The following is a 17055-nucleotide window of genomic DNA, read 5'->3' on the forward strand; positions in this document are numbered from 1 at the left end:
GAGAGAGAGAGAGAGAGAGAGAGAGAGAGAGAGAGAGAGAGTACCTGGTGTTTTAAAATGAAACCCGCTTTTCATATCGGATCCGGACTGCATATACCCAATTTTCATAATATGGGTTTTAATCCAGATTTAATCCAGGCCGGAACCCGTAACCGGAAATCCGGTTATCCGAGTTTCAAACTGGGCAGGGTAAAACCCGGCCCGTATGAACACCCCTATAGGCTTATGTTTAGAATTTTTCATTTTCAATAGATACTACTCTCACTCACAACAACGTTATAATTTGCTTTTTTTTTTTTTTAGAATAAACTTGTATTCATTAATCACTTTGTATTAGTCATTACAACATCTCTCTCTATAAGGCTTCAAATACAATTAAGTGTATCTTCTATCCAAACCAATTCAGATTGTAAAAATAAACTTTCCTTCGCCAAAATATGAGCTGCCTCATTGTAAATTCTCTAAGTAAACTGTACTTTCCAATCATTTCTAAACTTCAGTAACTGCTTCATACCTTCTATAAGACTTCCATAGTATGATAGATCTTCATTTTCATTGTTAACAACATTAACAACTACTTGTGCATCTCACTCGAAAATCACCTTATCAAATCTGAGTTCTCTGCACACGTCCAATATTGCCTTCCATAAAGCATGACTTTCAGTAATGGCAGGTTGATCTACTTTATGCTTCTGTCCCTCTATAGCTACTAACATTTCTCCTTCCTCATCTCTAACTATAACCCATATACCCACCTTTCTTTCCTTTTTATCTATTATTGTATCCCAATTGTTTTCCTGTAATGCTTGTCCTTATGGTGGGTCCTTTAAAAAAATGATTTTAAAAAAATAGATGGGAATTACGGTTCCTTTTCAAATTTCTTTTCCTTTCATACTAGAATACAAAAAACTCCATGTTTATAAATAAAACATGTTTATTAATTTAAAGGAGTTACAGTAAAAAAATATTAAATTTAATAATTAAAGTCTCTCGTACAAAACGTTGTGCCTAGGTTTTCGTGCTCTTCTCCTTGGGTTGCATCCATCCTGACACATCATCCTCATCTTGTCACTAGGAGGGCACACATAAAAACTAAAATAAGTGGATGACTCGTAGGTGTTCAGTCATGCATTCATCACTCCATACATATCATACATAGACATTCAATTCATTTTAAGACATTGCGAGGTGGGGTTTTTCTTTTAAAAGGGTTTTCTTTCGTGAAACAGTTCCTCACGTCTCGCTGCCTTTATTTCTTAAAGAGTCTTATCATGTATACATCTTTTCTTAACATGCATATATTCTTTCTTATCGCTTTCATTGGCCATTACATACTGCTGCGCCTTGTGTGTGAGGGTTAGTGGTCTTTTGAACATGATTTTGCCCGTGGCCACAGGTTAGAAATCCATTCTGTTAAGGTATAGCACTGGGTGCACTACCAGTACCAATTACCAAACATTGCAATCTGCCCAATTTAGTCATTCGGTACCCTTATCCGTTCGTTTATGGCCGTTATGTCTTTTCATACATTAAAACATTTAGTCCTTTCATTCATTTCAATTCTTCCAGTCCTTTATTCCATTCATTTTTAAAAGTTATTTAAAAGCATGGGCTTAAACATAATCTTTCATGGCATCATTTAAAATATCAGTGCATGGCATCATTTAAAGAATCATCTTTCGTAGAGGCATTTTAAAACATATTCTTTGCATCGTTTAAAGCATAAGTCATAAGCCTTATGTTTCATTTCGTAAAAATACATACAATATTTACCACGTATAGCATCCATTCATATGCATACACTTAATACTTTGGGTGCGTAAAAAGGGGTTGCCAAGGAGAGCCATTACATACTTACACTTGAAAATTTATACTTAGCAACTTTTTGTAAAGCGTGTTTCATGTCATTTCGTAAAGGAAAAGCATTTCATTTTCATTTTTGTTTATTTAGAAAACTCTAGAAGAGTATGAACGTAATACTTACCTGGACTCCATGCCATATTCATTCCATGCAGTCCATTCATATGTGTGTCAGACGGTAACCTACATGCATACACATAACCTCAAGGCATTCTCTATCTAATACATAAGCAACTTCATAGAAATAAAACTACGCTTCACTTGGAACACTCTCCGTCCATCTCTGGGTTCTTACGTGCTATTTACTATACTAAAACCTTCAGGGTTCATTTACCGTCACTACCTCCGTATTTTACCTTGGGGTTAAGAAGTTAAAACCTTCGTCTTACTCTTTTATTAACCCCATTCTGATGCATGACTTAGACCAACTAAGTTACACATCCCGATCCTAGACAACATACCCGATACTACCTTCATGCTTCCTTACTCATACTCAATCCTCATTCCCAACCATACATGCCACATGACTCTAAACCAATTTCAAGACTTAAACATTGTGTAACCATGCTTAGGATAGATTACCCATTATATATGGTAAATCTGTCCTGTACGCATGTCTCATCAAATGCACATGTACCTTACCCTTTTTCACCTAAAATCAACTTATAGTTCAATGAACGCCCGCTTGTATAAACAAGTTCCATACTCTGATACCAACTTCTACTCAAACCTGATCAGCATGACCTTCCTACTTCCTTGCCCCTTTACAAGTTCATCCAACATTGAACACGACAGGGCTCCATTCACCACTACATCTCCGTCACGTCACGTAGCTCGAGACAAATCTCGAGTTACGTCCTAATATCCGTCATGCTTCTGCTGCACTACTCTTACACTATTCCATCACTTCGTACATACTTTAAGCCATAAGTCAACTATAAGGCGACACCTGTCATCTCGAACTATAGGCCACATCACCACTATTTTGGGACACCGTTACACAGTTCCTAACACTACACAACACACTTTACGTTCTTCAACTACACCATCCAAACATTCATGACATGCCATATGGTGCATCGCTATACCACATGGAGTACGCATCATGTGTACTCCTTTTGCTACATCACGTCTTATCACGATGCACACCACACAGTGCGCATCTACTCTCTTCATTTTACGCCACACATCACTACGACGCATGTCACACGGTGCATTGCCGCACTACATGGAATACACTCCATATGTACTCCCTTTACACACCACGCTACATCACAACTACAGCATACTTACATCTATACTTTACAACACAGTCCACAACAGTACAAAATTATGCCCAATACTTCACTACATAGCCACACTTCACAACAAACTCCATAATACTAACAGCACAGTCCATAACCTATCAACTAGCATTTATCATAAATAACAAGGATAGAGGGTTATACCATTGACGGGGTAACCCATGCGTACTCGCTGCCCTTCACGATCAAAGGCGTCGAAAGAATTGTACGTGGTGGTTAAACTGCATATAGTTGCTGTTTGGGCTACTGAAGGGACTACAAGTGTGGATCTGACCTAGGAACGGTTTGGTCATGGTCCTAGAATGGTGGCCTCATGGTGATCCTAGAGGAGTTTGGGTTGTGGGTCTCAAAGCATGGGAAATGGAAAGGGAGGCTTGGTTGGCAAGAAGAAGCTCAAGGAGGAGCCATGGTGGTCAGGGAAGGCCGTGGGTTGCTGTTGTGGTGGCCTAAGAAGCCATGCACCGTGATGCAAGTGAAGGAAGCTATGCATTGCACATGGGCTATGTGCATGCATGATGCAACAGAGAGAGTGAGAGTTACAGGGAAAGAAGGTCATGGAGGTGAAGCCTATGAAGTGGTGGTGCCGGTGGAGGTGCTTGGTGGCCCAGCTGGCCAAACATGGTGGCACAAGGAGGAGAAATGGGTTTGAAACCCATTTTGGTTAAGCTGCTCTAGGGGAAGAGAGAGCACTAGAGGAAGGGAGGCCGAGATGGGGGAGGTCACTAGAGGGGAGGGAGTGGCTAGTGACTAACGGTGAGGCTGGGTTGTTGTGTACGGCGGCGTGGGATAAAAGAAATTGGTTTTCACCCATTTCAGGTGGAGTTGCTGTGGGAGGAGAGAGAGGGCACATGGGGGCTACCAACTGTGGATAGGAACTGGCCTACAAGGAAGGGAAGATCCGGTGGTGGCCGTGACTAATGGTGGCCAGCGGTGGAGTTGGGCTGGGGGGAGGAGCAATGGTGAGGAGGAAGAAGACCTGTGTCGGGCGGGGAGAGAGGGAAAGAAAAAAAGTGAGGGGAAAAATGTGACACCTCCAAATTTCCGTTTGGGATCGGACAGACATTCGAAGCATCGAGACATGCAATACAAGGTTATCTGCCCCCGTTCATGACAAATAAGATGCAATGTTCCTAACATGCTTATAGCATCATATAATATTCACAGCAGATAATTTTTTTTAGCAATACTATGCACCATACTTCATGCTTCATAGTTATTGTGTCCCCATGAATTGTTTGTACCACACTTGCTGTGAACACATGTAAAATAAGATATGACACCATCGGCGTTAGTGCCAGCCGTGCTCTAGTGACCATTTAATTAGGCCCCATTCGCAACCTATTGATTGTACTTCATCAACCCAAGGAATTTCACACCTATTTAGACACTTCAGCGTGAGCAAAGGAGTTCCACTAGGATATTACCCTATCCTAACTTAGGGTCGTGATTGACATGAATAACTTAACATGAATGTGATCTGAAACTTGACTTAACATAAACTTGATTTGACTTCTTTACTTAGCATGACATACTTGCAATGGTGAATATTACATGATATGACATACATGTAACATATGGCATACTTATAACATATAGCAATATGTGACAGAATAGATTGTGTAACAGATAAATATTCGTGACAAATAAATCATGCATAATAGATAAAATGTAATGAAGTAGCATGGTATGGCATATATGATAACATACATACATAAATTGTAGTTCCCTTACCCATCATACATACACAGTAAACTGATAGTAAGTTAGAAGCTAACTTACTTCGATCTTTGCATTCTACGAGATTAAAGCGCGACACACGAGGAACTGTAAGAAGGTATTCTAAAAGTTAGAAATTTAATTACTAACAATTAGAAATGTGTAAAAGAGATAACTTAGAATAAAATTATCATTTTACCCTCTACATGTAGGAAAATGACCATTTTACTCATAACTTATGGATTTCACATCCTAACTCCAAAAATTTTTAAAATTTACATTCCTCATGTAAATTTTGTCCTCAACTCAAATATCAACTCAAAAAAATTTAAAACAAATCACAACTATGGAAAACATGCTATGGTCAAAACATCCATAGGTCATTTCTCTTGATTTTTGTTGCAATTCCTTCCAACTTCAAAACTCATGCTTAAACCAAAATTTTGCAACAAACATCTTCATGTCCTAAGTTTAAAACTATAATTAAAATATCCATTTAGAAAAAGCTAATAATCAATACCAAATTTTTTTGTAAAAAGATTCTTAAATCACAAGTTTTGACCCTAAATCAAAATATCTCCAAAAATTCCAAAAAAAATAAATCTTACTTCTAACATATTCATAACATCATCATAAGATCAACCATGCTTTAAATCATCAAACAAAAGTCACCAAAATCACAAAATAACACTTGGAGTTTTTGGTTTTACACTTAGTCTAGAAATAGAAACTTTTTCCTCAACTAGCTTTGATAAATCTCTTGATCAATGGCTTAAGAAGGTGAGATCTTCGAAATAAAGCATCACATGGTTTTAAAGTGTGTCCTAAAGAAGATCCAACCATCAAACTTAAAATCACATGGCTAAAACTTAATAAAACATGGATCTAACCCAAAAACATCAAATCTTAGGCCTAACCAAAATTCTCTTACACAAAAAAATCATATCTTTAAAAATAATACTAAATATCTTCAAAATAACATCCTAACATGAAAATAAGAGACTAGGTATCATCATATAAAAATATCAAAGCCTTTAGAGTAAGATTAAACCACAAAATATTCAAACTTTCTTCAAATAAAAACGATTTTGCCAATTCCAGTTTTCAAGTTTCTAGATCTAAGAAAATCTACTGTCAAAAGCTTTATTCATGCAACAAAAACTCAATGAAAAATCTTAAACACATGCTAAAAACACTCCATAAAATTTTCGGACCAAGATATGTCCATTAGCATGGTCAAAAACTCCAAAACATAACATACTCTCCAGTTTCACGCCCAGAATGACCTTTTCGTGGTTAAAAATACTTTCGACCAACCAAATGACCATGGAATGATACAAATAATATATCTATGGAAACTAGAATCCAAGAAGAATAACTTTTATGAAAGAGGAATCGTGTGAAAATACTTACAAATGGTCAAAAAGCTCCATGAAAAAAGACCCAGAAATCTGCCTAAGAAAGCTCTTTTGGGTTTCTCTTTAAGAACGGGGTGAAGAAGTGATGAAAGGGAAGGAAGTGTGTCTTGCAAGACTCAAGGCTTATGAATGACCTTGATTGGAGGTGGTTATGTGACATAAAGTAGAGAATAGTGAGGGGCAAAAGACAACCAGCAGAAGTTATGAGGTATGGAAGTTGATGGGGTGGGTTTCTCCATCTCATCAAGGCATTATTGGGTGCAGCCAAGGGCAGTGAATGGTCTGCCATGTGGGAGAGAAAACTTCTTCAAGAAACCTTGCCAAGGTGGCCAAATTCGTGGGTCTTGGTGGGTCTCAACCAAGTGGGCTTCAATTTGGGGTTTAAAGAGGGTTTGGTTAGGGTTTGAGATGCTATCAAGCCCAAATTCAATTTTTCTTGGTCCAATCAAATTTTCAAGGTTTAAAAAGTTGGATAATGATGTCATAACAAGAATTTTAGAAATTAATAGCATGTGGAAGTGATTTAATCAAGTGATTAAACATAATGCTATAAATTGAATCAAAGAAGGTTTGAAGGCCAACTTTAGGGTTTGCGGAACCGTTTGGGGTTTCGGTTTCAACCAAGCTTTTGGAGTTTTTCAATTGAATTCCAACCATTTAGTATTTCACTAGGGTTGAAACCCTCTTTGATCTGGCTCAATCTGGTTGATCAGATGAAAAAAGATTTTCCTTAGATGGCATAACCTCATACCTTGATTTCTTTCACAAATCCATCTAACTGTTCCTCTTTGTGCCAAGTGTCTAATACTATTCACTATGTGTGGTTAAGATCTTGTCAAGTGTCTAAATAAAACTTCTCTAACCTAATTTGGACATTTCATACTATGATTTTAAAAATATTGCACTTAGTATGCTTATCGAGGTTACTATTTACTCTAAAAAAAGCATAATAAACTTAGTACTGAAAAGTCCTAAATATTTATATTAACCTACAGTGAAAATCATTTACCAAAACTCAACCCCGACGTGCCCCTAAAAAAGATTTCACAATTTCGAGCAGGCATTTCGTTCGAAATTATGAAAATGAGTTATTGTACCATAAAATCCTAAATATTTAACTGAGTCTAGTGGCATAGAATATAACGTATTCTGACACTTCTAACTACCTCAAACAAATAAAATCGCATTTCTGGCACCAAAGTGAGTGATAATACTGACTATGTTGACAGACTAAAACCTTTGCAACTAGTCAATTCGTGAAAACTCCACGAGGTTCCTAAAGTCTATAGAAATTTCACCATTGAATTTATAGCGGGCTGTTACAAAAAAGCTGGGAGCTTGGGTATTTAATTCAGGCCCTTCGTCTTGGGATCTTCAAAACGACCTAACAATGAGTTTAAATACTAATTTGAAAATGTGTAAGTATTTTTTTTATTTAAAACACCGAGAGGAAATAAAATAGAATATTATTTTATAAACTAAAGTTCATAAAATAATATTCATTCATCATTAATTAAAATGATGAAGTCTTGTTAATTATTTGAAGAGAATAAAACCATTTAAATTATTTTAGAGTTTTTAACATATTTTAAATCTCGTAATATTTTTAAATAACAAAAATGATTTAATTTAAATAATTTTTCATAATTATAATATTTTTGGAGCTCTTCAAAATATTATAATTGTGTTATTTAAAAACAAGTTTAGTCCGATAACATTGGAAATATTACATATAAGTATTTTCAGGATATTTAAAATATTCTTAAGCTTTAAAATACTGAGTTTGCTTTAAAAATCCGCTCTTTAAAAATATGCCATCGAGGCTCTGCACATAGAAGGAGACTTGTAATTCTAAAAGAAAGAAGAAACGGGTTATTACACTTCCTTATACATGCTACGTAACGGCATGCTACATATTCAATCAACTTCCTCTTTACTAAAAATTCTTCTAATCAATATCTCATTTCATTCCCCTTTGCATTACATCAACTCACACACTCTTGCTTCATTATGTAGAATTGAAACTAGAGATTGCATAGTGAAAGTTGAAGGTGTTGTTAGCCATCTCTGACCTCAGGGGTGGGCTCCGACTCTGTCGGAGTCGGAGGAAAATTTTTTTCCAACTCCAACTCCAATTGGAGTTTGGAATTTCAATCGGAGTATGTTTGGGCTTTGGCCCACCTCCAACTTCGAAGGCCCACCTCCGAAGGTCCATGCGCAATCCAAGGCCCAACTACCTAGATAACATAAATACAAATGACATTAATTAAATAGTCATACATTACACAACCAAAGAGTAGTAAATTAGTAATTGAACATTGACAAAGTCTTGATTCTTGAACATCAAGAAGGGAAAAAAGTATTGATTCTTGAAGTTGAAGCCAGTAGCCACTACCATTCGGCATTCGTTCTCATAATGTTTTATTTGCAAAATAATACATATGAAAATATTTTTAAAAAATATAGTATGAATTATGAAATGATCAATAATTTTTTAAATGATTTAAAAATACTAATATAGTACCTGAATAGTATCACTACAACACAAGAACACAACTCCTCATCCATGTAACTTGTAACTCATCCGCAATTATCACTCATCTGCAACTATGCTAGAGTTCACAAGTAGGTCTACAAAATCATAAAAATTAAAAGTTGAATAATTAAAACATTACAAATATTTAAATGATCATTTAAAAGCATATAAACTATAAATTTACTTGATTCAAGCCTATAGCTCTCAGGATCAATGATATCTACTCCAATGGGCATTTCACATAGTCAGTTTTGTGTGCAGATGAGGACCTCCACAGTTGAAGTTGACAATGAACTCCGATAAGCATCCAACACACAACCTCTAGTGCTAAACGCCGACTCAGAGGCAACAGTAGTGATAGGAATAGCCAACAGATCTCAGGCTATTTGGGAAAGAATAGGAAACTTGGTGGAATGAACCTTCCACCAAGTTAATAACCGAAATGCATCACTAGGTGCCTCGACCTCTTCCATCAAATAGCGTTCAACCTCAAACCTACACTGCATAATATTCCTTGATGCACGCCTTTGATGATATCCCTGCACCAATGGTGATGAAAGAGCTGCAACATAAGCAGTGTAATCACCAGAAGATGTTGAACTGGTCGGGTGTGAGGAGTTATGGCTACCACTTGCTGAAGTAGGATGACTATTATTGTTGCAGTGGCCATGTAAGGCATCAATATCCTTTCTCAGCTCTCTAATAAACTCTTCAGCCTTCTCTTCCCCAAGGATGTCAATAAAGAAAAATTGTATAATTTCTAACTTATATTGGGGGTCAAGGATTGCAGACACAAGTAACAATCTATTTATCTTCACAATATCTCCCCAATGTTTATCATATTTTGATTTCATCCTTATAGCCGTAGCAAATAACAATCCCTTACTATTAACATAACTTTGTTGCAAGTGTTCATGAATCCTCGAAAGCTCGTCGAAGTACAAGTTTGCAATACAATATTTGGATCCAGATATCCGCATAGTTGTATCATAAAACAACTTCAAAAAATTAACAAAAGACTTCACACGATCTCAATCTACTGCATTCGGCGCACCGAGTCCCCTTCTCCCCCCAGTAGACTCCATCAAAGCATACCTCATACCCCCATCCTTGACCTCCATTCGCTGGAATGCTCTTTCATACTTCTACACCACCGCCAACATCATATATGTCGAGTTCCATCGAGTTGGAACGTCCAAGCACAACATGGCGAAACATGAAATCTAAAGCTGTTATGCTATCGCCTTAAACTTGCCAAGCCTTTGGGGGGAAGCCCTCACATATCTCACAATGTTGCGGACTTTGGTAATTGAATCATTAACCTCCTTCAACCCCTTTGAAACAACGAGGTTGATGATATGAGCACAACATCGAATATGTATAAACTCGTGTCCACGAATGATATCTTCTTTTACCGTTGTATTCCTCTTGAACCACTCAATTGCAGTATCATTGGCATTGGCATTATCAACTGTGATACAAAGGACTTTTTTAATACCCCAGTCCTGAATACAATCATCCATCATTGCACCAATAGATGCACCTTTGTGATCAACAATCTCTTTAAATCCAATTATCCGTTTATGCAGTGTCCACTCATTGTCAATAAAGTGGGTTGTGATACACACGTAGCCCACATTTTGAATGCACATCCATGTATTAGTGGTGAATAACACTCTCTGGCCAGTCCGAGAAAACATCTCCTTCATTTCTGTCTTCTCCTTCAAATGCCTCTTCAAACAATCTCGCATAATTGTATACTGTGAAGGTATGGGAAAATGTGGCTCAAGACAGCGCACAAATTTGTTGAAGCCTTTCTTGTCAAATGTGGTAAACGGCATCTCATCAGTAATGATCATCTCTATAGTAATTCCCGCAACATCTTCTCACTATATTGAGGGGTTATAAACTTCTTAACATGTGATCCACCAGCATCAGTTTCCATTTGAGTTTCGTAACTTAGCTTGGTTTGATCAGTGCCAATGGCCGCCAATCCCTTTGCGATCTTATACCGCTGACAACCAGTAAGATGTGCTATTAATACACTGGTGCCTTACTTCTTCGAATGGCAACCACAAAGTTGCCCACAATGGTTAAATCTTACTTGAGGGTTCACACGATCACCAAGAATTTTAGTGAAATATTCTCACATCCACCACGACCGGTTTTTAGAAGGCCATGGTGGTCGATCATGCTCAATGGGCACATCTGCCATCTCCTTCTTTTCATTGAACATATATTCATCTTCTCCTTCTATATCTATTGGGAGTCGACTGGATGCATAGGAAGTAGCTGCTCTAAATGCTAGTCTAGATGCGGCCCTAGATGGGGCTCTAGGGGTGGAAGTACATGCTGTCGTTGAGGTGGAAGCCCCCGCCGGTGTAGGAGCACTGGTCTTGTCTCCACAATCTCTACTTCCACTAGTAGTAGAATTCATACTATTTGAAATCAAAGAACCTGAAAAATTAAATTAAAAGTAGGAAGTTAGTTGCTAAAATAAAAAATGTAAATACTGTAAATAAAATAAAATTAGAGCAAGTAAGTATATGCTCTTAATTAAATGTAAGTTGTTGGTTTCTTTAAGCAAATAACTAATATTGAATAATTATATATGGTCCAAAAGTTGGGCTGTGAGGTCCTTCCAGTCATCTAATATAATGCAAACAAAGTGCTAGGTAGCCAAAACTTCGAAAAGAAATGAGTTAAGGGAAAATATATATAGGAAGTTTTGGCAAGTGAATGTACAATATTTAGAAATTGATGTTTGTATTCATTATAACAGTTAGAGCGTGTTGGAGAAGCCAAACTTTATTTAATTTTCACAAACACATTTAGATTCTAACGCTTACAGTACTACGTGTCTATCCCAACTCTAAACAAATCTAATATTTAATTAACTAGTGGCCATGCATTCTCCATTTTATGATCCATGCCATGGCTCTAAATTAATATATGCAATAGTATTAGTAGTGATAGTTTCTTTTTAGCTCTGATTGTGATGGTTTGAAAAAATATGCAAATGAACTCCCACTTTAATATATGTGAAATATGCAGAAGGCTAGCTTTCAAAATTGGTTTTTGTTTAAGAAACTAGTTTTGAAACAAAAGCTAAATGACCCTGGATTAAATTTAGAAATTAAAGGTATCAAATGGTTTGTGTTCGTGTTAGTAGTTGTGAGAAGAAAGTCGTGTGGTTTATAAATATGATTTGAATAAGCTCTAATTATGATTTTGATTAGTTCTTTAGTTTGAAGTATAAGGGCCAATAAGTGATTTAATTGGTCTTTAGAAATAATATAGATTTAATATAGATTTAAGCCTTGTTCAAAGTGATTCCATACGGAAGAATCATTGGTTTTTTCTCAAGGACATTTCCACAAACACATTCTATTCACTATCCAACCACAAACACCATGATAAAATTTATCACATATTCACAACCAGTTGCTAAATACAAACATATTCCTAATTTCCTATAATCTACACAATCCAAAATCAATAGCCATATAGTTATATAGAATATAATTCCACACTCTCTACTAAAAGGCATAAAATTAAATCCCAAAAATTATTGGTTGATGGCGGCGTGAATTGTGAACACAACGATGTGACGACGGCAACTTGGTGGCTGGTTGGGCCGTGAGGCGTGTGAGTATACAACGGTGCGCCGTGAGCCGTGTGAGTCTACGACGGTGTGTGCGAGAGATGAAGAGAGTGAGTCGAGCGATTGAGTGAGGTGAGAGTCGTGAGACTGTGACTGACTGTGGTTTGTGAGTGGTCCGAGACCAAGAGAAGAAGAAAGGGCTCAAGCAGTTTGGCCCTCACAGAGCAAAATGACGTTGTTCCTATTTAAATGGAATGACGTTGTTTAAGATAGTAAAGAAGTAAAATAAACATTAAACACAGATGCAAAACGACATCGTTTTGTATCTGTGTAAATTATTAAAAATTATTTGAAGTTCAGAGTTTGGAGCCATGATTGACTCCGACTCCGACTCCAAGTTCCGATCAACTTCTTGAATCCACTTCGATTTCTGAAACTCCGACTCCGATATAGTCGGAGTCGTAGCGAAAGTCAGTCGGAATCGAAAATTTTAGAAATCTGCACACCCCTATCTGACCTCATATTTTGATTATGTCACTATTACCACCATTCCATCTCATTCCCTCCTTCAAAAGACTCACTGCATTCCACACACTTCTCCACATATAAGATGGACTGTGACCCAATTTTGCCTCCGATAGAGACTTGTCTTTAAAATACTTTTATGTAAGGATCTTAGCAGCCATAGTAGTCATGTTCTGCAGTAACGTCCAACCTTGCTTGGCCAAAGAGCCGTATTGAAGCTCTCTATGTCCCTATAGCCTAGACCCCCCATCCCTTTATGTTTCCCCATCCTCTTCCAGCAGCACTAATGAACACCACTCCCTTTATGTTGATTACCCTACCAAAACTTAGCAAGCATAATATTAAGCTCCTTGCACAACTTCTTTGGTAGTTGAAACTCACTCATTGTGTAAGTGAGCACTGCTTGAAGGACAACTTTAATTAAGACTTCTTTTCCTACAGCTAACTAAAAAGATTTTCTCCAGTTATTGATCTTCTTTCATACTCTCTCCTTTATACTCCTAAAAGCATTGTATTTTGATTTCCCTAGTACTGTAGGTAGCCCCAATTACATCTCATAGCTGCCTTTCATCACTGCTCCACCTCTCTCCATTATCCTCCTTTTGTCTTCCTTTTTTGAATTGAAATTGAAAAAGACAGCTGTTTTGTCCTTGTTCAAGAATCGACTTGATGTTTTTTCATACTTCCATAGCAAACCTTGAATTTTTACCCATTCCTCTATCTTAGCTCTGCCAAACAGTATACAATTATCAGTAAAAAGTAAGTGATTAACTCGAGTCCCACCCCTTGCAATTGTCACTTCCCTCAGGTTTGAGTTGTTTAATAAAGAACTAATACCCTCAGCACATAGTATAAACAAATAGGGAGACAATGGGTCTCCTTACTTCAAACCTCTTGAGGGTTTTATTCTCCCACCTGGTTTGCCATTTACAAGGACATAATAGGAAACAATTGACACACACTTAATAGTCAATTCTATCCACTCATTACAGAAACCCATCTTCTTTATAACAGCTTGCAAGTATGGTCATTCAATCCTATCATAAGCTTTGGATATATCAAGCTTGATAGCCATACTCCCCACTTTTCCTTTTTTCATCACTTGCATTGTGTACAAAACCTCATATGCTACCATAATATTGTTAGTAATTAACCTTCAAGATATGAAAGCACTTTGATTAGGGAAAATAACTTTTGCCATTATCTTATAAGCTACATTACACAAACTAATGAGCCTGAAACCACTAGCCATCTTTGGTTCTTTAAACTTTGGGATAAGTACTATATAAGTGAAGTTTGTATGAGAAGTTAAGGAATTACCTTTTAACCAAGTCAACACTGAGTTACTGACTTCCTCACCAATTAGATGCCAATGCTTCTAGTAAAAACAAACTCCAAAGCAGTTAGGTCCAGGGGACTTTAGAGGAGCCATTTGTCTTATTGCTTCTTCTACTTGCTCTTTGATGAAAGTTTTTGAAAGGTGGTCATTCATCCCCCTTGTAACACATGGTATTAAGTTCTTCAAGCAGTCTTCAATATCTCCACAATCAGGATCTGAGGAGGGGAACAGCTTCTCAAAAACACATTTGAATGCCCCCTTCCAAACCTTCTGGACTCGTGTACCTTCTATTCTGCTCATCAACTATCATCTTCTATTGTGCCTTCTCCTCTGGTTAGCACAACTATGAAAGAACTTAGCATTTTTGTTTCCTATTTGATGCCAGTTCACCTTAGCTCTTTGCTTCCACCTCAAGTCCTCCTTCTCCTATAAGGCCCCAGTCTCTCTTTGTAAAGTTTTGATAATTGCAGTATTGTGGCGCCCTTTATTTTCTTGTAGCTCTCTTAGCAAATCTGTTTTTTCTTTTAAGACTTTCTTCTGATCATAGGCCATATGTTTACTCTATCTAAGTAGAGCTCCCCTATTGTCATCTAGCTTATTCAGTAGCCCCTCTAATGATTCCCCACATATTAACCCCTTCTGCCATACTTCTTTTAAAACTTATTCACAATTCTCTTCTAGAGACCAACAGGCTTCAAACCTAAATAATCTCTTTTGTCTCCATGCTTTCTCTATTTTCTGGTTCATGCACACTAAGATAGGTTTGTGATCTGAGCTCCTGGCAACCAAAACTTCCACCCATCCTTCCGCATAAAACTCCTTCCATTTTACATTCGCTACAGCCCTGTCAAGTCTTTGTTTTGTAAATAACTCATCTTTGTGCTTGTTACTCTATGTATATTTGTCCCCTCTCCACCCTAAATCAAACATACCCCCTATCTCTAACATCTCTCTAAAACGAGCCATCTGTCTTATGATTTCTACCTCCCCCCTTTTTTCTCATCATGTACCAATATCTCATTGAAATCACCTACTACACACCACCCATGATCATCTTATGGTTTTAAAGAGCTTAATAATCTCCATGTTTCTTCCCCTAGGTTGATTTCAAGCTGTCCATAAAGGCCTTTTAATAGCCATTTAGCATTTCTTTCAACATCTTCAATCCAAGCACTGACATGCCACTAAGAGTAGTTCACCACTTCTACTTCCATAGATTAGTTCCACAACAGCATCAACCCTCCCTTCATTCCTACTGGTTCAATCACCAAACAGCCTTCATACTTCAACCTTTTTATGATCTTTTCACCTTTACCTCTCCTCATCTTAGTCTCCATCAATAATACTACATTGGGTAACTTCTCCTTTACCAAATGGCAAAGATCTTGAACTGTCTTAGGGTTCCCAAGCCCTTGGCAGTTCCAAATTAGTATTTTCATAATAATTGGTGGGGTTGCTTGATAGCCTCCACCAAATTAGTCATGCTTCCCTCCACCATGTCAATCATACTTCCCTCCACCCCTCTTGTTTTTTTTACCAACTCTCTCCTCCTCTCTATCAACCCCAAATCTCAACAATCTTTTGGTAGGAGATAAGTCAATAATTATATCAACCTTCTTGCCTCGCTCCCTAGCTCTCCTCTTCCATACCACTTTCACCTTTGCTCTTTACTACTTTTATTCAACCAACTACTCCCTTCCAACCCCTTCTCCCTCTCTAAATTTTTCTTAGCCAGCATCATCCATTCCTTTTCTTCCCTCTCTACTTCAGAACTTTCTTGCCCTTCTTTTTCTTTTAATCTACTTTTCTCCTCACTCACTACCTCCTCCCTTTTGTCCTCACTTGTCTCCCCTCTACTTAACTCACATTCTTGAGAAACGGGAACCTCTTCTATCTCTTCCCTCGTTACTGCTTCCTTCACTTCCTCTATCCTTTCATCATCTGTTTTTCCTTTTCCATCACCACTACTCTTCTCCTCTATATATTTCTTAACACCCCTCTTCGAGCTCCAATATCCTTCCACTCCCATCTTCCTCTATGGCTACCTCCAATACTCTACCAATCGTTCCACCTAAGATCTCCCCCCCTCTTCTTATTCATGCATTTTAATGGCAGGTCATGCAATTGAACCCAAAATCTTTCATTATTGAAGTTCAATTTCTATGGGGGTGTGAAGCCATCGAAGTTCAAAAGCACAAATAGTTGATTGTCGAATAACCATGGTCTCCCCTACATTATTCTCTGCTTATCAACTTGGTTAGCAGACTCCATCACGAATACATTCAATCCCACTTCAAGGAATTTTGCTCTTCTACTGATTCTTCAAATTTTTGCCATCGTTGCTTTGATCACACCTTTACTAATTTTCCTTTCCTCTCCATCCACACTTTCCCAAATAGACTAACATCTTCTTTATATTTCAGCTCTTCCGACTGATCATCACCAAATTCAATATTATGGGCTTCCTCCTCTGTTAGCTTAAGCTTCTCCCATCTATCCTCAATTTCATTCATCGCTCACCATCGAAATCCAACTCTCACCACCAAAATCCACCCATAAACCACCTATTTCAGTCCCACACAGATGACAGAAGTATCCGTTATTCTGCCCCTCCACTCCTAACCACCTCTAATTTTGTTAGAATCTCGATGGACCCCACTTCACCTCAGCTTTCTTCTAGAGAGAAAAAAAAATGAGAGAAGACTTTCTTTAGTACAAACTAAACATAATACAACATTATAATTGATTCGGGT

Source organism: Carya illinoinensis, chromosome 11, assembly GCF_018687715.1.
Source record: "Carya illinoinensis cultivar Pawnee chromosome 11, C.illinoinensisPawnee_v1, whole genome shotgun sequence".
Lineage (NCBI taxonomy): Eukaryota > Viridiplantae > Streptophyta > Magnoliopsida > Fagales > Juglandaceae > Carya > Carya illinoinensis.